Here is a 21,141-nt window from a genome sequence, read left to right on the forward strand (position 1 = left end):
AGTTAGCGGCAGCTTGCAGGTTTGAACTACTGTGGCGGGTTTCTGGCGTGTGTCTGACCTGCAGTGTGGCGGGAATGAGGAATCTACAAGCGACACTTTACTCTGCTGCGTGGTGGATTTAGCCTTTGCTACTTAAAAAAAAAGGGGGGGGGGGTTTCTGGGCTATGCGCTGCTTTGATAGAACTGCTTCTGATAGTTGTTGGTACACATGGCTCCAGACCAAGAGCTGGCGGTAAATTGTACCACCACCATGTTGGGAAACTGAGGTGGGTGGAGCCAGCAGCCACAGTGACATTTCAGTCTTACAAAGATGGATATTACACAAAAAATCTGGTTTGTCTTGTCTTTGCGATTTTTAACCACAAAAAAAGATTTGATCATAAAAGCTGTTGAGTTAAACAAATATGTAAATTTTAAAGGTACCTTGACTTTAAAATTTGGATATAAGGATATGTTCCTTTGGAAAGGAGTCTCTGCTTTTGTTTCCACAGAAAGCCAGAGGCTATGGATTTGTTCCAGATTAAAATATATCAGGTTTGATCAGCCAAGACCACCTAAAAGGTCTCCGATGACACCATGGCCCAGATGATCTGACATCCAGAATGGTTTCAAGGCAACTGGCTCAGAGGTTCACCCTAAAGGACTACTCCATAATCCTAAAATTTTCTTTGTGTCCCCATAAGATACAGCGCTCCCCTCCAACAAAAAGTAGTAAGAAAAACTAAGCCCAAATTCCCAGCTGGCTTTTGAGATGAAATTGGCTCACTCCTTCTCTAAACCCAGACATATTGCTAAAAAAAGGTTAAGAGATTCTTATATCCCAAATCAAAAGAGCCCTCTAATGTGGGACAGAGAAAAACCACTATTTTATTTAAAACAGATTGATTATAAATACAATCTCTTTCTAAAGATAAAAAGGGGATATGATATAGATATGATAGGATGAAAGGGTAGATTAATGAACTTCTAAAGAGCAACAACTCATTTAAAATGTTTTACATTGGTATAGATTTTAGTCTATTGATACAAACTTAGTTAATTTTGTTATATTGTGTGTATATTTCTACTCTTGTTTAAGGTATTATGTTTATATAGCTCATTTAAAATTGTAATGGATAATTAAAAATAGATTAATAATTAGTCATCTATGATAATCATACTCGTAGCCATGTTAGTTAAGTCTTCTAGATATACATAGACATATTTCAGATAGGTAGGTAATCTTCAAATACTTCAAAGACCTACAGAATATGGCATTTAAAATACTTTTAAAATTTAGACTTTCTGGACAGTGAGACATATCTGCTCCTGGCAGCACCAATTTACTTCAGAGAGAGGAGGATGGGCATTGTTTTCAGTCACCCTGTTGAGAAGCCTTGTCCTCTTGTCATCTAGGTTGATGCTGTTTCTGCTTCTTGAACAATCTGCATATTTTATTGGTGGTTTCTTTAGCACTTCTGTTCATTAAACCCAGTCTTTAAGCTGATGATCTAGAAATTTCCAAAATATCTCAATTGTGACCAAAAAAAAGCCTGATAAAACAAAAATCCACAAAGAAACTACTGATAAATTTATGGAGGTGTTACATTTTCTTAGCAAACAAACAAACAAACAAAAAACAAAACAAGGCATATATACTATGTATAGTAGACTGTTGACATGTGTAAACCATTTTCCATGAGGCCAAAGATACTTACTTTTTATAGTCACAAACATATTTATGATTGAACACATTTTTGTGCTTTTCTTGTTATATTTGTTTGCTTTTTTCTGTTTTTTTCATGTTCTGTTACACACACACACACACACACACACACACACACACACACACACCAAAATATATTTTGGGTGAGGTTTTACTCCATAACTCAGGCTGCTCTAAAACTGTTCTCAAACTATAGGACAATTCTCTGGGCTCTGACCTCAGTTTTCTAGGCTCTAGGATTATAGATATAAATACCATCATGAACCATTTAAGTATTTTTTATGAATTAAATACTATTTTGAGCAACTACAGTACAATAGTAAATAAAGTATGAGTCTTCACATCATGGACTATAGTCTATTGACAGAATGCAATTTATATAAACTCCAGTGAGATGCATTGAACTAGTTAACATTAGTTTTGGGGGTACCAGAGGGTCCCCTGCTCATAATTTAAATAGCACTACTTTATCTCATTCCAAATGTATGTAAATATCACCAACAATTTTAAATATTTTAATAAAATCCCAAAAGACCTTAAAATATAGTTATTTTTAAATATTTACTGTTTTAGATTATAACAGAATGAAATGATTTCCTTCTTCCTTTTCCTCCCTCAAAATCCTCCTATGGACCTCATCTTGCTTTCTTTCAAATTCATAGCTTCATTTTTCTTTAACTGCTGATTTTATAACCTGCTAAGTCTGTATGGTGTTACTTGTGTGTATATGTTTTCATTTATTAACATTTTTAGTTAGCTTCCTTTCTCTCAGGTGTCTAACCACAATTGTTTTGCCACCTATCTGTTTCTAGTGTCTTTTAGTCACAAACTACTACAACCTAGGCATAATAATTCTGGACACCAAATACAAGGATTTCCATAATCTCTTCTAAATAAAGGAGAGTTTCTTCCACCATGACATCAGTGTCATGCAGAACAAACTGGTGGAAGATATGAGGATTTGATACACTGAGGACCAGAAGGAGGAGCTTTGTGTGGCATCCTCTAGATCAAGCACTGCAATGATAAGATGAGCTTTCTCTTTCATCTGGTATTATCACAGCTCCTGGGAGTCCATCAAAGACTTTCAGTTTCAGAACAGATGGTACCATCATCCCTACTAGGGAGGTATTCATTATAACACCAATATGAGTGTAGATAAGTAAAAGTATTGACCTCTCTGATGAATTATAAGAATGCAGTGTTTAAATATGCTATTTGGCAGTGTAAATACCAGTGTTAACAATAAATTCCAAGAACTATGTGGGCAATAAGTTGGGAAAGATCTCAAAGAGGTTCATCATGCAGCTAGAAAAGAAGAGTATTGATGAATTGGATGGAGTAATATGGAATCCAGACGGAATTGACCCAAAGAACCAGACAATTTCGAATTGTAATATTGATCAGTTCTGGGCTCCACCAAGTCAAAGGTTTATGAAAGAAGCATCTTGGAGGCTGACTGTGACACACGGATCCTTCTCTTCAAATCCAATGCATCCACAGGCAAAGTCAAGGTCATTGTTGAAGGTGCCAATGGATCAACCACTGCAGAAACTAATGAAATTTTCCTGAAAAGGAACATCATGCCATGGTTATTCCAGATCTCCATTTAAATGCTGGAGGAATAACAGTGCCTTATTTTGAGCATCTAAAGAATCTAAATCATGCCAGCCATGGCTGAATGACTTTCAAATATTAAAGGGATTCTAACTAGCACTCATGTCTGTTCAAGAGAGCTTAGAAAGAAAATTTGGAAAGCATGGTGGAACTATGCCTGTTACACCCACTTGAGTGTTCCAGTACTCAATTTATATCCCATCAATGGAGAAAGACATTGTACACCCTGCTTTAACCTACATGATGAAACATTTTGCCAGGTACATTGTGGAAATAGCCATGAAGTACATAATCTTGGCATCTGGACCCGAGAATGGCTTTCTATATTGACACATGGGGAAAGTTTTCATTGTAACTCACTTCTTAACTTCCCTCTTCTCCTGTGCCTTCTGTTGACCTCTCACTAGTTTACATGTAAACACCAAAATCTTGTCTTTGTGCCTTATTGAATAAGTCACTGTTCTCAATGGGTTCATCTGAATCAGTCCCTTAAGAAGAAAGGAATTATAATATCACACATACCTAGACAAGTTTAAAAGTACAATTTGGTTTTAAAATAAAATATCACTCTTCCTCTTGGCTGTGCTGCCTTGCTCCAGGGCTCTTCCCAACAGGGTCAGGGAAGATGCCAGAGAAAATGTTCAAAAGCACTTTTGCTCTGAATAATTCTGGGATATGCTATAAATTTAACAAATGTAGGAAATAAGTGTGTAGCCTTTTCAGAAGGTGGCATGGTCCTCAAGTGAGTTATTGGTATTTTATATGAGCAAACATTCTCAACTTTAGCTGGGCGTAGTGGCGCATGCCTTTAATCCCAGCACTCTGGAGGCAGATGCAGGCGGATCTCTATGAGTTCAAGCCCAACCTGGGCTACAGAGTGAGTTCCAGGAAAGGCACAAAGCTACACAGAGAAACCCTGTCTCAACAACAACAACAAAATTCTCAACTTTTTAACTTCAAACAAAATATAAGGTATGTTTCTCATGCATTTTATTCTTCCAGAGTAAAATAAACACATGCTACTATAACAAAATTACCTTTAATCACTGAACCAGCCTAACCATGACTCCATCTATAAGTGCCTATAGACATAAATAAATGAAAAATCTAATATTTTTAGAAAAATATTATTTATAGCTTATATACTATGTGTTGTTGACCAGTAAAATAATGAACTTTATGGAGAACTATTCAAAAAAATCTTTGCTGAGCATGATATCCACCAGAAAGGAATGAGGCCGTAGAAGTAATCCATCAATTAGCTTGAGTTAACTCTCTGAAAAGATTTTAGGTAATTAAAAAGCAACAGAATACACACACACACACACATACATATGTATGAAGCAACAGTATGAAACAGAAGGCGCATGAATTTGAAAAATAGCAAGTATCTTAGAGGGAGGAAATGGAAAGGAGGAATGTTATAATTCTATTATAATCTCAAGAAATAAAAGAATTTTTAAAAAGGCAACAGAAAGTCATCCAAATGCTTTAAGAAACATACTGGTCATGTCACACTAATTACTTTTTCTGAGATTAAATAATATGATCTTCAGATAGAAAAATATTTTAATATGTGAAATAAGTCATGATGTTACAATTTTGGACAAATCCTACAAAAATGTAGCTATATAACCAGCAACTGTGCAAACATGCTTAAGTAATGATGTTGTTAAACACTCGCACACAATGCATACACATAAGCATATATGTGTCTACACATCACTTCTGTTTTAGACAGCTGCTTTGTAAACTTATAGGCTCTAAATTAATTGAGACCATCAGTAGTTTTCCCAGGTCTATTAATTAACACGGATATTTGTAAGAAGTCAATTGAAATACTCAAGATCATTCTTTCTTTGTGTTGGTAAACTTAAACCTCTTACTAATAATATATTATTTTATTTTAATACTTCAAAATTTTTTTTGAGACAGGGTTTCTTTGTATAGCTTTGCGCTTTTCCTGGAACTCACTTTGTAGACCAGGCTGGCCTTGAACTCACAGAGATCCACCTGCCTCTGCCTCCCAAGTGCTAGGATTAAAGGCGTGCGCCACCACTGCCAAATATGTTTTATAATTTAAAGTATTTCTTAAAAATAGTGCTTGAGATCCAATACAGGCACCAAAACTACACAGAAAAACCCTGTCTTGAAAAAAAAAAAAAACATAGTGCTTGCTTTGGGATTGAATGGTGACAGAGAATGACAAAGAAGATATCTTATTATTTTGTCATGTTATTTTCTAGACTGAATCTGTTTGTATGAATAAAACACAAATTCAAGCATACTCTTCATGGCTTTATAACCATCATCATTCGGCATTCTATTATCAGCATATTTATACATCAAGAAAGACATTGGCCCAGTTATACACTAACAGTCCAAATGCCATAGACTATGCCTAATAGGAATTAAATATTGAATGGCAGTATTGGATTAATTTAATGTTTTAGTACAGAAATGTGATATTATGCTGGACATAGTGCAACTCTGTGACTTGAGCATTTGGACGCTGGCTGAGGAGGAATTGTGGGTTATAGATCAGCCTGAGCTAGATAAAGAAAGTGTTCCTAAAACAACCAAACAACAATAATCTGTGACATCCGCTGAAACAAACTGGTTTAAATGAACATGAATAATTTTAACTTTGCTTCCAGTGCTGTCCTTAATATTTTTCTTTCCCTTTTCATTTGAAAGAGCTTTTTTTTTTCACCTATATTAACTATTTACACATAGAACATATTAACATACTTTATCTGAAGGTCATTTGCCTCCAAGTTTTTTACAGCATTTTGCTGTATGGTACTTGAAAATTATGCCACTATCAAATCTACCAGGTTCTAGTTTTGTATCTCTGGTCTCTACCTTCTACCACCCCCACCAACACCACCTGTTTCTTTTATGTTAGAACCTGTTGGGACAAACTTTCTGCTGCCAAGGTCAGATAAATATTAACTGCGATTTCTTCTACTAGTCCATAGTTTCACTCTTAGGAGATTGATTAGTGCTTTGGTTTACACAGGGATTTATATTAATTTTCTTTTGCAAATTAATGGTGAAACTGAACAGCATAACACTTTGGCCAGCAAGAGATTATATACCTTTAATCAATCTCATATTGGTAAAGTTATTAGAATCATAATTCCAAATTTTTTCTTTCTGGAAAACATTTATATAAAGAAGCACCTAAAATACTCAGGCAATATGTGTTTTCGGTATTTTATTTCCTTCTAGTTTTTAGTAGTTTATAACATTTTATAACACGTTCAAGTTCACAATGACAGACACAATAGATTTTGAAACTTGGCATAAAATGATTCAGAAATGATTCTGGACAACAGTATGCACAAATACTGAAAGTTTGGGATACTGGGGTATAATTTGTTAATAACATTAGTTCAAAACCAGAGCACTCAAACTCCTTATGGTAAATGACCTTGCTTAATTTAATTATAATTCCCTGCTTATTGAATACAATAAGCAGGTGTTTAATATTAAAAGACATTCTTGTGTGTCCAGGTAAAGGTGCTTGCCATGCAAGTCTTGTGACCTTAGCTTGATCCTCAGAACCCACATAAAAGTGGAAAGAGAGAACAGACTACTGAAAGTTCTCTGACCTCTGCATGCACACCCTGGTACATATGCGCTTCATAATAACAGTAATAAATACAAATTAAAATTTTGTTTTGGCATAATGTACATGAGAGAGAACTTGAAATGTTCCCATAGTAAATGTACTAATAAAGATAGAGTCAGTATGTTTATTAACCTATACAGAAAAATCTAATTTTAACATTGATAGTATCTTAAATAATTCTTCCATAGATTTTATTAACAGAAAATAAATGGTAACCCATATAAGTAAAGTATATTTAAGAAAGTCAATTAAAATAGTTGGTTCTGGTCATTAATGTTCATGCTGAGCATATTACACACATACTAAATTGAAAACTGATCAGATTGATTTCATCCATAAGTTCCTTACGTTCAGTGTTTAGAAGTAGTATTTTTCTCTTCTTTTCTTTCTCTCCTTCCCTGCCACCTCCCTTTCCTTGTCTCTCCCTACTCCCTTTCCTTCATTTTTTGAGACAAGATTTCTAAGTCAAGCTGACCTCAGACTCCCTATGTAACCAAGACTGACTTTGAATTTCTGGTTCTCCTGCCGCTACTTCCCAAAGCTACTTCCTAAATGTTGAGATTGCAGGCATGTTTGTACAGTGCTGGATGCCTCAACATGGAACTCCGGCCTTTGTGGGTACTGGAGGAGGAAGCAACTTACTAACTGAGATACACTCATAGCTCTGAGTTTCCTTAATTACATATACTCATACATGCAAAAGCTTCTTCAGAGATACCTCTGTTAATCTCTAAATGGCATATCCCCATTCATTATCCTAAAAGTTGTCATTTGGACAAATGACCTTTGAATATACAGTAAGAAATTCACTTTGAAAATAGTAAATAAAAGTGAAATGACAGAATTAATGTATTTGGAGACATTCATATTTTGTTTAGACATTACAGAAGTATAAGTTTGTTTGTTTGGTTAATCCCATTCTTTCAAGGCATGGATTTGTTTTTAAATTAAAAACCAATTATCTTTAATATCTACTTTCTGCCTTGCTTCTAAAGCAAATGCTTGCTCACTGACAAAGTAAGTTAAAAATTTCTAAGGTACAGGACAATTTTCCAAATATGTCCCTTCTATGATATCTAGACAATTATTTTTAAGCAGGAAGAAAAAGCAAGTACCCATGCCTCACTTTCTCATATTCCAAGACACTGTATTACAAAATTACATCCAGTAATGGAGCCATTTTCTTATACTAAATAAAGGGTGGTGGAGGGCACTTAATTTTCTTCTCTCAGAATTAAAATTAAACCCCTTTCTTAATATCTCTTCTGGACTATGTCCTACTGGATTATATGTAAGATCCCATGACTTTGACAGGTCTATTATGGATTTTGAAAGGTGAATACACTAAGGATATCTAAACCATAAAAGCAAAATACATTCCTACTAATAAAATGATGCTTTATTTTTAGTGTTGTGCAGCTAAACCCAGGGGAAATTCTATCTAAATCCAAGTTTAAGATACAAATTTTTTTTCTTTTTATATACTGTTTGTGGGAACTCTTTAAATATTAGGGCTATTAAGTTTTTATGTAACTTACAGTTTTATAACTTTGTTTTTTCATTAATTTCACAAGTCTCATTACTCCCTGACATATACACACACGTGTGCATATGTACATACAATCGTATATATTTCTAGCATAACTCTATTCTTATAGCTTTTAAAATACAAACGTACTATTATATGTCAATAAAGTAGCATTTATTGATGGAGCTGGGCAGCGGTGGCACACGCCTTTAATCCCAGCACCTGGGAGGCAGAGCCAGGCAGATCTCTGTGAGTTTGAGGCCAGCCTGGTCTACAGAGTGAGAACCAGGACAGGCTCCAAAACTACATAGAGAAACCCTGTCTCAAAAGACCAAACAAACAAACAAACAAATAATAAAAAAGAATTTATTGATAAGATTTGTAAGATGAAGATTTAACATGTTTTTAAAATGTGTTCTGTCTTCTCTTTTGAGGCTTATTTTTTAGTTTGGCATGGAGTTTCCTAACCAACTCAATGACTACCTTTTTAAACTTTCTTTAAAATTAAAATGTGATTACAGCATTTCCCTCTTGTCCTTCTTCCCATCAAACCTTCCCAGGTCCCTCTCTCACTCCCACTTCCTCTAGAATTAACTTTTGATAATACCATTATTTTTAACATTTTACTCAGTCTTTACTTGTAATCTTTAATTTTGCTTCAAGGTCTACCTAATTTAAGTTAAACTCCTAGAGTGTGGTGAGTTATATTTCTGAAAATCTTTTATTTTCTCTTACATGTGCTTAGCAGTTTCCCACCATGGAAGGTTTAGCTATGATCTCTTTTCCCAGGAATTTTTGTTTAGTTTATTCTATGTCTATCTTAGATAAACATTACTTAGGACACTCTTGCAAAAGTGGGATTACTACATTAAAGGAGATAAGCATTTTAAGACTTTTTATGACATCCTGGAGAGAAATATTTGTTGTACCAACTTAGTTACACCAAAAGTATACTAGTATGTGATCCTGATGACATTTTTTATTAATGTTAGTTCTTTGATTGTAGTTGAGATTTTTCATAGTTTTTTTCCCATGGCTATCTTTACTTTTAAAAGTTTCTCTTTAGTCAACTTTAGTAATTTTTATTTCCCCCATTATTTATTTCACCAATGTTTAAATTTTTAGCCCAGTACTATGTACATGGTTCTCTAACATATTTCCAGAATAATCCATCTTTATTGTTAAATCCATTTTGTGATTCTTTCTGTGCATTTTTTTCTCTTTAACCATCTCATGATTGTTTTCTTTTTCTCTAGTTGTCTACTTTGTTAAACTGGCCTATTCTTTGATTTTGTAGCCTCTTCAGCTTTGATTCCTGATTTTGGATTAGCTCTCTCTTCCTGAATGCCTTAGAATTACTTTGTGTTTTGTTTATAACTCTTTGAGGAATTTGTTTTTACTTCTCATTAACAATGAAATGTTATTAATTAAAACATGAGACGGCTTTCAAGTTGCTACTGATTGTGGTTTTGTTTTTACCTTTGGTTTAAAATACACAGTTTTGTTCTTACTGATGGAATACTGATCACAGTTTTTACCTTTTCTTTGATCTAAGAATAACTTGGTGTTTTTAAACCAGGTTATTTTCTAGTTACAATTAATTTTCACCTAGACAGCTATCTATAAATGTCTTAGATCTGTGATCCAGTTGCCAGTTTTTATTAAGATATAACACTAATCAGTCTTTGAAAGTGCTCCATTAGTGCTTGGCAAAAGCTATATATTATCCTTCATTTTTGTATTATTCAGAATAAAATTCACATGTAACTTACATATTTGTATAAATAAGTCATTGATGATTAAAGTACATCATTTAATCACTGAATTTAAATATTTGAAGATACCCAGTCTACTTCATTTTCTAATATAATGAATTAACAAGAAAACTGAAAGAAAGATATGTATAAAATATGCATACATCCAGACCTATAGTTCTTTTTGTTTAGCAATGTTTCAGACAGTTCACATTCCATTGAATAATCTTAAAGTTAAAATATTTTTTTCATTTTTATTTTTACTTCGTATATATTAACAGCTAGTTCCTGGTTCTATTTTAGACTCATATAGTAATCTAACATATGAGCCTATAATTATTGTTTTGTTACTTGATTATCTCCATTGTTTTCAAAATTATTTTTGGGTTTCAGCCCTCATTGTAAGTTACAATATGTTACCACAGCACAACTTCTAATTCATAAGGTTTTATTTTTGTTATTTTTTATTTATTTTTCTGTCATATATTACATGCTACTACAGTTTCCCCTCCTTCCACTTCTCCCAGTACTTTCCCCAACCTCCCTTCTCCCCTAGATCCACTCCTCCTCTGTTTCCATTTAGAAAAGAGCAAGCCTCCTCAGGGATATCAACCAAACATGCTATATCCAGTTACAATAAGACTAGGCACCTTCCCTCATATCAAGGCTGGATGAGGCAACTGAGTAGGAGGAAAAGGATCCCAAGAGAAGACGAAAAATAATTTCCTATTCCATCAGGTGGTACACATTTTCTCTTTTGTTTTTTAATGATGTTTATTAGTTTTAGGATCTGTAAGAGAAATTATGTGTATGGAAAACAGTGACACATATTTTAGAGTGAATCTATATATCAGCTTTATCCTGTCTGGCAGATACTGGTAAGGGTCACAAAGAGAACTCATTTTTTTTTTCTCCTAAGTTGGAATCCAAGTGGAAAATAAGCAGGAACAATTTATAAAAGCTGGTGACAATGACAAAATCACAGATGCTTAAGACAAGTGGTTATGCTTGGGGACATACACTTTGTTAAATGAAGCACAAAAGAGCATCTCACAGGAAGATATTTGGAAACTTGGGACATGGTAAAGTAACTGTGTGAACAAAAGAATTTAGAAACTCATGCACATGCCCTGACAAAACGCATTCTCAGTCAGATAAGACCTAAGACCTTAACCTTTCACAACAGGGTAGAAAGCTAAGCTCAGAGCAAGTCTAGTTAAGTGTTTAAGGAATGCTACAGGACAGACACAGTCTGAAAATACTCCAGCAAATCTCCATCAAACATTAATTAAGCATGAAGTAAAAGAACAGAAATTGTGGTACTCACTCACACATCAGAGAAAATATAGTCTTTCCCAAAACTATTTTGAAAGTCTCAATAAAAATATGACCCAGTATTATCTTGAATTATAGAAAGCAAACCTTGAGGGTAGGAAATAATTTTATTTCATGACTTACCCTATTTTGATAGTTAAAAGCTAATTGTCAACACAGAAACAGGAAACAGAAAACAAAGAAGCAATATAAATTGACAAGCACCGACCTGAGGAAAGCCCAGCATTGGAATTATTATGAAAAGCCTTTAGAGCAGCCATCACAAGTATTTTAAAAAAAAAATAAAGGAAAAAATATTTTCAAAAAACTGAAAGGCATGACTGGAGAGATGACTCAATGGTTAAGAGCGCTTGCTGTTCTTACAGAGACCCAAATTCAGTCCTCAGCACCCACAATGTATAGTGGCATTTTGAGATAAGTGACCATGACAAAATTGTGGCAATTAGCAAAAGATTCAGGGCAACAATAATGGCATTAGCAGGACAAACAAAATACCCAGACATGGATTAACAGCTTGGAATCTGCATGGTAAACTTGCATAGCCCCATCTTTAAGAGTCCACAGGTTATACACTGCACTTATTTGGAGAGTAGCTCCCTTGTGAACCTGACGTGGCCCAGCAGAGTGCCCTATGACCTATGACCCCTAGATACCCTGCACTATAAAGGATGGTTGCTTTAACATGAAAAAGAATGAAGGGCACCACCTGAAAACCAAAAGATGATGGAAGTTGGGTCTATCTAAAACCAAGGATGTGGTAAGCCCTCTGTGGGCACTGCAGGGCATTAAAATGGCTTCTGTTGCCTCACTCCCTAAAACTATCCTCAGACACCTGTTATTAGCGTGATGAGGCAGAAACAAACACCATAGGCCCTGTTCCTGCTAGGGCATAATGAAATAGTCTTGAACAAAAGTGTGACTCCAGGTATTGAACCCTCTTGTATACTTATGGCTGAAAGAAACTGATTACAACTTTGGCCAGGTCCAGCTTAAGTCCTGATCCTAGGCAAGTGTTACCACAAAAGCAGTAGATGGTTCCTGCTGCTGCCACCACACTTCTGCAGTTCTCTGGAGTCAAATCTGTTGTGACCTATCCGCAGGAGTCTGGTGAGGAACTCCTAAGCAAACCTGAGGCTCTGGCTGTTGCCCTTCACCTCAGATGCTGAAGGATGTCTAGCAGGTGTTAGAAAGCACAGCTTCAGCTCCAACTAGTCTGTCAGGTCTGTGTGTAACTGATGAGAATGTCAAAAGAAATTTTATTTGGTACCATGCTATGTCTGCTTTCTAGATTCCAGGTCTGTACAAAGATTCTAAGTTAAACAAACAAACAAAAAATCTTTTAAAAAATCAAAGCCAGGATTCACATATGGAATAAGACATGTAGAGTTTGACTTTATGGAACTGAGTTATCTTTCTCAGTATATTTTTTTTCCAATTCCATACATTTACCTGAAAAATTCATGATTTTCTTTTCCTTAGTGCTTATTATACAATAAAATTCCATTGTATATTTATGCACATTTTCTTGATCTATTTATCAGTTGACAGATGTTTTGGTTGACTACATACATCCTGGCTCTTGTGAAGTGAGTCACAATGAACATGGATGTGCAAATATCTCTTTAGTATAAGTCCTTTTAGTATATGTTCAAGAGGAACACAGCTGGGTCATCTGGTAGTTTTACTTTTGTGTTTTTCAGAAACCCCTGGACTGATTTCCACAGCAGCTGAACCATTTTACATTCCCACCAAGTATGTATAAGGGTTCCCTTTTCCCTACATCAATGTCTGTCTTTTTGTTCTTTGTTTGCTTGACGATATAACCATTCTGACCAGGATGAGGTGAACACATTTCAAAGCACTTTTATTTGCATTTCGCAAAATAGCTAAGGGTGAAATACTTTCAAGCTCTTTCTACAAAGACATTATTATTCTGATGCCAATACCAGATAAAGATACAAAAAAGTGCATATTGATCTCTGTGACAAAAAGAAAACTTTCAATAAAATATTTGCATTTATTGTATTGTATATATTAAACTACCCTTCTTTGCCTGGGATTCAACCAAATTGGTCATGGTGAGTGATCCTCTTAAAAGTTCATGAATTAAGTTTTCAAAAAATTTATTGAAAAGTTTTTCATTAGTTTTTTTTTTTTTTTTTTTTTTTTTTTTTTGTGTGTGTGTGTGTGTGTGTGTGTGTGTGTGTCCTTATTCAGTTTCAGTATTGGGGTATTATGGGCTTCTTGCAATGAATTTGATAGTGGTTCCTCCTTTTCTACTTTGTGGAATCTCTCAGAGCTTTGTTGAGTCATACAGTGAATCCCTCCATCCAATCCTGGGCCTTTTCACTGCTTGTTTGTGGGTCTGTTACACCTTCTTGGTTTAATTTTGTTGGAGCATATATATTTAATAACTTATTTCAGATCTTCTAGTTTTGGGAGTATAAGCTTTCAAAATATTACCAAGTGATCCTCCGAATTTCATTGCAATCTTTTGAAGCAGCCTCCTTTTCGTACCCAATTTTATCACTTTTGACCTTTATACTCTTTCTTTCAGTCAGGTTGTCTAAGGATTTGCTAATCTTATTTGTCTACTTGGAAAGTTTGCTTTTGTTTGATTAACTCTATCAGTTCTATCTACTGTGTTTTAGTTCCCATTTCATTGATTTTCTGCCCTGATATTATTTCTTGCCACCTACTGCTTTTAGGGTTGTCTTGTTTCTGTTATTATAAAAATCTTGAGGTGTACCATTAGATTTTCTTAAAAATCTAAGTTTTTAATGCAAGCCCCCATATGTGTAAGCTTTACTCTTAATTCTGCCTTAACTGTATTCAAATGGGTCTCATAATTTGAATTTGTTAATTTTCATTTGATTCTATTAATTTTTCAGTTTCACTACTGATGCTTTAAGTGACACACTAATCATTCAAAAGTTCAGACCCTCAGTATTTGTGTATTTTTTTTTTTTGCTATTTAGTTCTTTATACAACATTATCTGATAAGATACAAAGAAATTTTTTTTTGCATTGAGAGTTGCTTTGTGACCTAAAATGCACTCTATTTTAGAGAATATTACATAAGCTAGTGCAAAGAATATGTAGTCTATACTAGATGGATAGACTATCCACTAGATATCTTTTAAGTCCAATTAATGTACATTATTTAACTGTGTATTTTTTGTTAATTTTCAGTTTGGATGATGCCTCTATCGATGAGACTTGGGTATTAAAATCCCCTACTGTTATTGTATCAAACCCTTTGTGACATTTTAGGCCCGCTAGTGTTTATTTTATAAAGTTGAGAGCCACAATATTTGGCCTATATCTTTATATTTTCATGTATGTGTGTGTGTTGGAATTAGGTGAGTGGTTTATGTGCATACGTGTGTGTACATACATGTACCTGTGTATGTGTAAAGAAGCCAAAGGAGGACATAGAACAGGGCTCCACAAAGCTCTGCTTTATTTCTTTGATAGAGGGTCTATTATAGAACTTGGAGGTAGGCTGGCTGCCAGCAAATCCAATTGATCTTCCTATCTCCACCTGCTCAGTGCTCTGGTTACAGCAAGTATGTGGGACCATATCCAGATTTTTACATGGATGCTAGTAATTCAAACTCAGATCAAGTATCAAACATTCTTACTCATTGAGCCATCTCTCCAGCCTCTTGCTGTATTTCTGAATAAATTGCTGTTCCTATTAATATGAGTGGCCTTTTTATCTTCTATGACTACTTTTAGTTGTAGTTTTACTTTAACAGATATCAGAGTACATGTTTATTTTCAGCTTCCGTTTGTTTGATATATTGATCTCAATTCTTTGACTCTTAGTCTAGTCCTCATTTCCAAAGATGTGTGTTTCTTGGAGACAACAAAGAGTTGGATATTGTTTTGAAACATACTCAGCTAATCTGTGTCTCCTTGTTGGTAACTTGAGGCTATGCACATTTAATATTATTACTGAGATTTGTTGACTAATTCCTGTAATTTTATTGACTGTTTTCAGGTTATTATTATCTGTACTAGCTGGATTATTGTATTGAACAAGAATACTTTCTTCATCCTAGCACTCCTTTGTTCCAGATGAAATATACTCTTTTTGAGGATCTCATGATTGACACCTTTTCTTCCACTTCTGGGCATAGTATTCCTTTGTCTTCTTCAGTGCTGGCTTAATGTTCATAAAATTCCTTCTTTTGTGATTGTCTTTATTTCTCTATAAATTTAAAAAAAACTGGCTATTCTAGCTATAGTTATCTTGTTTGTCGGTTACTTTCATATCTTAAATATATCAATCCATGCTTTTCTGTCTTTTAGGTTTGCTGATGAGAGATCTGATGTTTTTGCCAAGTGCTTGCCTTTGTATCAGAGTAGGCATGTTTCCATTACAGTTTTAATAGTGATTATTTTATTTGTGTTTTTGACATAGTAACTATAATGTGTCACAGAGAATTTCTTCTCCAGTCATGTCTGTTTGGAGCTTTAAATACTCTTTTTGTTTAGATGTAATTTTCTTTCTTTGAATTTGAGGAATGTTCTGCTATACTTTTACTGAATAGATTTCCCTATGTCTTTAGTTTATAATCTCTGCCTTGTCTTCTATTCCATAGCTGCTTAGCTGTGATCTTTTGATTGTGTGCATCCCAGACTTTTTGGATATTCTTTCCATGTTATTTTATTTTTATTGAGATTTCAGTGTAATATTACCTCAAACTTATCCTGAATCCTTGGTAATTCATTTCTTCTGCATTTTCAAGTATTTTCAGTGATACTTATAACTCTGCTAATTTTTCAAACTATTGAGATTTTAATATCTAATATTTCTATTTTTTTAAATCTTAATTTCCTTGGTGAAGTTTTTTTCTATGCTGATGACTTTTTTATTTATATTGCAGATTTTTGTCACTCACATTTTTTTAACCTTCACCTCTATGTTGCTAACTTTTCTCTCCAGATCGTTGACTGAATTCATCTGCTTGTATGTTTAATGTTGGAAGTCATTTTTGAATTTTATAAGTAGACTTTTGAATTATTTATCCAGCATGTCCTCTTCATACATATTGTTGGTTTTAATAATTGGAGAATTATTATCTTATAGAAGCATCATGCTGTCTAGCTTGTTTTGTATGTTTCATGTATGTATTTGTGTGAGTGTATATATGTATTCATGTGGAGGCCAAAAATTGATTCATATATCTTCTTTGGTTTCTGTACACTTTATTTTGATACAGGAACTTGAACCTGGAACTGTTGAGGAATATTATTTTAAAATGTGTTACATTCATTATTCTGTGGAATATTTGTTTAATGATGTACAGATGTGTTGCATTCTTTTAAGTTGCATTTGTTTAACTCTGTGAAGCTATGTTATTTTTCCTGTCCAAAACACCTGATTGGTCTAATAAAGAGCTGAACAGCCAATAGCAAGGCAGGAGAAGGGATAGGTGGGGCTGCCAGGCAGAGAGAATAAATAGGTGGATAAATCTGGGCTCAAGAGAGAAGGGTGAGGAACAAGAAAAGGAGGAGAGGAAGACACAAGCAGCTAGCCACCCAGACAGCCATGGAGTAAGAAGAACAGAAAGATATGTAGAATAAAGAAATGTAAAAAAGGCCAGAGGCAAAACATAGTTAAAGGGAAATTTTATTTAAGTTAGAAAAGCTGGCTAAAAATAACCCAAGCTAAGGCTGGACATTCATAAGTAAGAATAAGTCTCTGTGTGTTTATTTGGGAGCTGGGTGGTGGGCCCCCAAAGACTAAAAAAGCCCAACTACGCGTAACAGGGATAGATCTGTCTGTCTACTCCCCAGTGTTGGGTTACAGACATGCACCACTACACCCAGGTTTTTATGTGGCTCCTTGGAATCTGAACTTAATTATGAGGTTGTAGATTCAATCCACAGTACTGAAACACACACACACACACAAACACACACACACACACACACACACACACACACGATATATACATATATATAAAACACACACACATATACATATATATGTATATATATACATATATATATAATAAAGGAAGCAGTAGAAGAAAAAGAAATTTTAAAAATAAATTAAAAGGCAGAAAAAGAAGTATTAGATTGGTTTCTTTCTAGGCCCTCAGAACTTGAAGATTGCTGGTGATATGAATGAGGATAGGGGCTGATTAATTGAACTTGTGGACTCTTCCTTTTCCTATTAGCTATGCTGCTATTTATCCTGTACTAGACAAGCATTTAATGTCTTCTCTGGTTATTTGCCTCTTTAATAAATTCCTTTTTTTGTGTACCTGGGCCTTTTCTGGCCACACTACCTTTGCTGTCTATGAGCTGGACAGCTTCTCTCTCACTCCCAAGTCTCCCCAGATAATATTCCCTGGGGTGGCCGATGTTCTAGCAGGGCATATCTCTAAAATACTTTTGGAATGTGGGAGAAGCAACCACAGCACTGAGATCTGTCAGACGAAGGCTCTGTCTTTGTACTTTCAAGACCTTCTGAGTATTAATCACCATCTGTGATGGATATATTTTAGAGTTCTCAGACTCCATAGCAGTGAAAAGCAGATAAATGGGTCTAGAGATTGTTCCACCTGCTGACCTCAGGCAGAGGCTCCCAAATTCCAGTGTTATTCTCAGTTGATGAGATCTGCTCCCTGAAATTCAGGGATATGCATTTCACTGCCTAAATAAAGAATCCTGCAGCCTGCACTTTTTAGCTTGTCAATGTCTGGCTCTCCCACTCTCTACAACTGCTTCCCATAACTGTCTCTTGCTCACTCTGAGGTTGTGCCAAGTTAAATTCAATCTCCTTGATTTGTGGTGGTGCACAATTCTCAGCTCCCAGGATAGCTCAGTTTTGAGCAATAGATCCCACTCAAAATGGCACCTGTTCACTATCCTCCATGTCTTATACAGTAACCAGAGAGAATTCCTCTCTGCTGCTGACCAGAAAAATCATTGTTGCACCAAAACTGGACTTCTCCTGAGAGTAGAAATTCCAGCACCCTCAATCAGAAAACCTACCTTATCTTTTGGAAAAGACTTCTGCTTCCCATCCCCCTTCTGGGGAGCCATGTTAGAGCTAGCTCTGTTCCATTTGGCTTACTCCTTTTTGATGCAGTGCCCTCCTTTTCTCTAGAATTTTCAGTTATCCTATTATTATTCCCTATTATTATTATGAATTTCAGAAGTTTGTTCCCTTCTTTATTTTTTTCTGGTACTGATTCCTTTTAATTAGCAGCTTCAAGTCTACCAATTTACCAGAAAAATCCCTCCCTTGCTGTTATTTCTTATATATTCACTGCACATAGCTTCTCTCTTGTCTGGTTCTTCTTCTTTACTTCCATTGCAGATACACCTTGCTTTTTTATTATTTACGAATACTTTAAACTTCAATAACTTTCTAATCCAGCTTTATTATGTTACTATTCTAGAATCTTACTTTTCTAATGTCATTTATTGATATAGTTTATATTTTCAGGTGTTTTTTGTTTGTTTTTTATTTACTGTGCTTTTAATGCCTGAATTATTTTGCAATTGTTTTGGTTACTGCTGCCTACACTAAGATGTAGTGTTTAGTATTTGTTTCTTTATTCATGCACAAATGTAAAATGACATTGGCTCCATCCTTGACATGTTTTCTTTTGCTTCCGATACTCTATTGATGATACTTTCTACAGTGTCTTGTTTGCTGATATTCTCATTTGGAAAGGTTTTTACTTTTGCAAAATCTCAAATTCCTTTTTGAATTTCTAATCCATGTAGATAACATTTTCTGCTTCTGTGGTACTGTATCCAGATTCCAAATTATTTTCCTTAATGTTTTTACTTGCTTGTTTGTATCCCTTTGAAGTCATACATTGACAAGTAAATTCCATACCATTAGATTTAGTAACTGAGGAGTTATAATCATTTGGAAGCATCATGTTACCTTCCTTTTCCACAGTTCTTGTGTGCCTGTTTTATAATTTACATATCTGTTGGTATGGACATCTCTTCCAATTTTTATTTTGGAATCTCAGTGAGCAACCTGCTCCTGAGGACTCAATATCTAGTACCACTCAAACAAGAAAAATAGAAACTGCCCTAACAGCTACACCAAGCAAAACCAGAAATGCACTTAAAATTAACTAAAGTCCAAATACTATACCATCAGTGACCTTCCAACAGGAAATGCTAATAATAATTTAAAGTAAGCTAGGAAGTTAAAAATTATTTAGGATTAAAATGTTACCTAAAAGGGGAAGAAAAGCAAGAGATGAAAATATGGCTGTGTAGTAAACAAATTGCATTAATAAACTAAGATAAATGTGAGAAGAGAAATAAATAATAAAAACTAAAGTCTTAAAAATAAACAAAACCAATACCAAAATATAGGGAGGAAACTGTAAACATAGGGGACATCAAAAAATGAAAAACATATATAAGATTAGAAAAAAAGAAAAAGTATTGAAGTGATTTCTTTCTGGGCCTTTAATCTTGGAGTCTGACAGCTGGAGCTGGTGGTCAGTTGCAGCAGAATTATTTTCTTTTCCTACCATTTAGGCTGGTCAGGCAGGACAAAGATCTGATAGGGCCCTATTCACTTTGAGAATATCTCTCTGTCTCTCTCTGTCTGTCTTTCTCTTTCTCTCTCTCCCTCCCCCCTCTCTCTCTTCTTTGCATCTCAGCAGCCTCTTGGGGCCACACTCAGCTGTACAGCATGTGGGAGTAACAAGTTCTCTCAGGCTCCACAGACTCCTAAGTTTGTACACCCTGGTGTGGCTAATATCCAAGCCAAGGAATGTCTCCCTAGTGTATTGGCTATGGCAGGCAAGACATAGTATGGAGATCTGAAGGACCAGTCTTAGTGCTTTGAAATCTTCCCTCAGCATTAACTACCCTGTGGGAAAAAGGAAGCTGGGGAAGTTGAGGAATCTGGTGGACCTGAGTTTAGAGGTCTCATCCTTCCAGCAGTGAACAGCAGATAGGTACCTCTGCACGTTGAAAATATACTAAATTCAGGCTTAGGGCTTTCAATCTGCATAGTTAACCCTCAGAGTGTGAGATTGCCTTCTAGCTACAAAGCCGGCACTGCCAACCAAATTCTCCCTTAGTATCCATACCTGTATTCATCTCTTGCTGCATGAACTCAGAGTTGTTTTTTTTTTTTTTTAAATAAAAAGTGTTTCCTGTTTACTGGACTTATGATAGTTCATTGTTTGGCCTCCACAGAAGCTTAGTCTAAAACAATTAGCCCCTTCTAGTCATCTTCTAAAAGTTATAGTCTGAGTTATAGTCCTTGAAGCTATGGGAAGTGACAAAGTCAGCCTCCTCTTGACTGAGGACCCATCTCAAAGAAATCACTTTCTCACCAAATCCTCCCACTGCCTCTGAGATTTTCACAAACTGCAGGCTTCCTAGAATCTTGAGAATGTTTACCATAAAGAGAGGTTGGATTCTGTCAAAGGCTTTTTCTGTATATAAGGAGATTATCATGTGGTATGTGTCCTTGAGTTTGTTTATGTAGTGGATTACATTTACTGCCTTATGTATGTTGACTCATCCCTGCATATCTGGTATGAAGCTGCCTTGA

This window comes from Onychomys torridus, chromosome X (genome assembly GCF_903995425.1).
Source record: "Onychomys torridus chromosome X, mOncTor1.1, whole genome shotgun sequence".
Taxonomy (NCBI): Eukaryota; Metazoa; Chordata; class Mammalia; order Rodentia; family Cricetidae; genus Onychomys; species Onychomys torridus.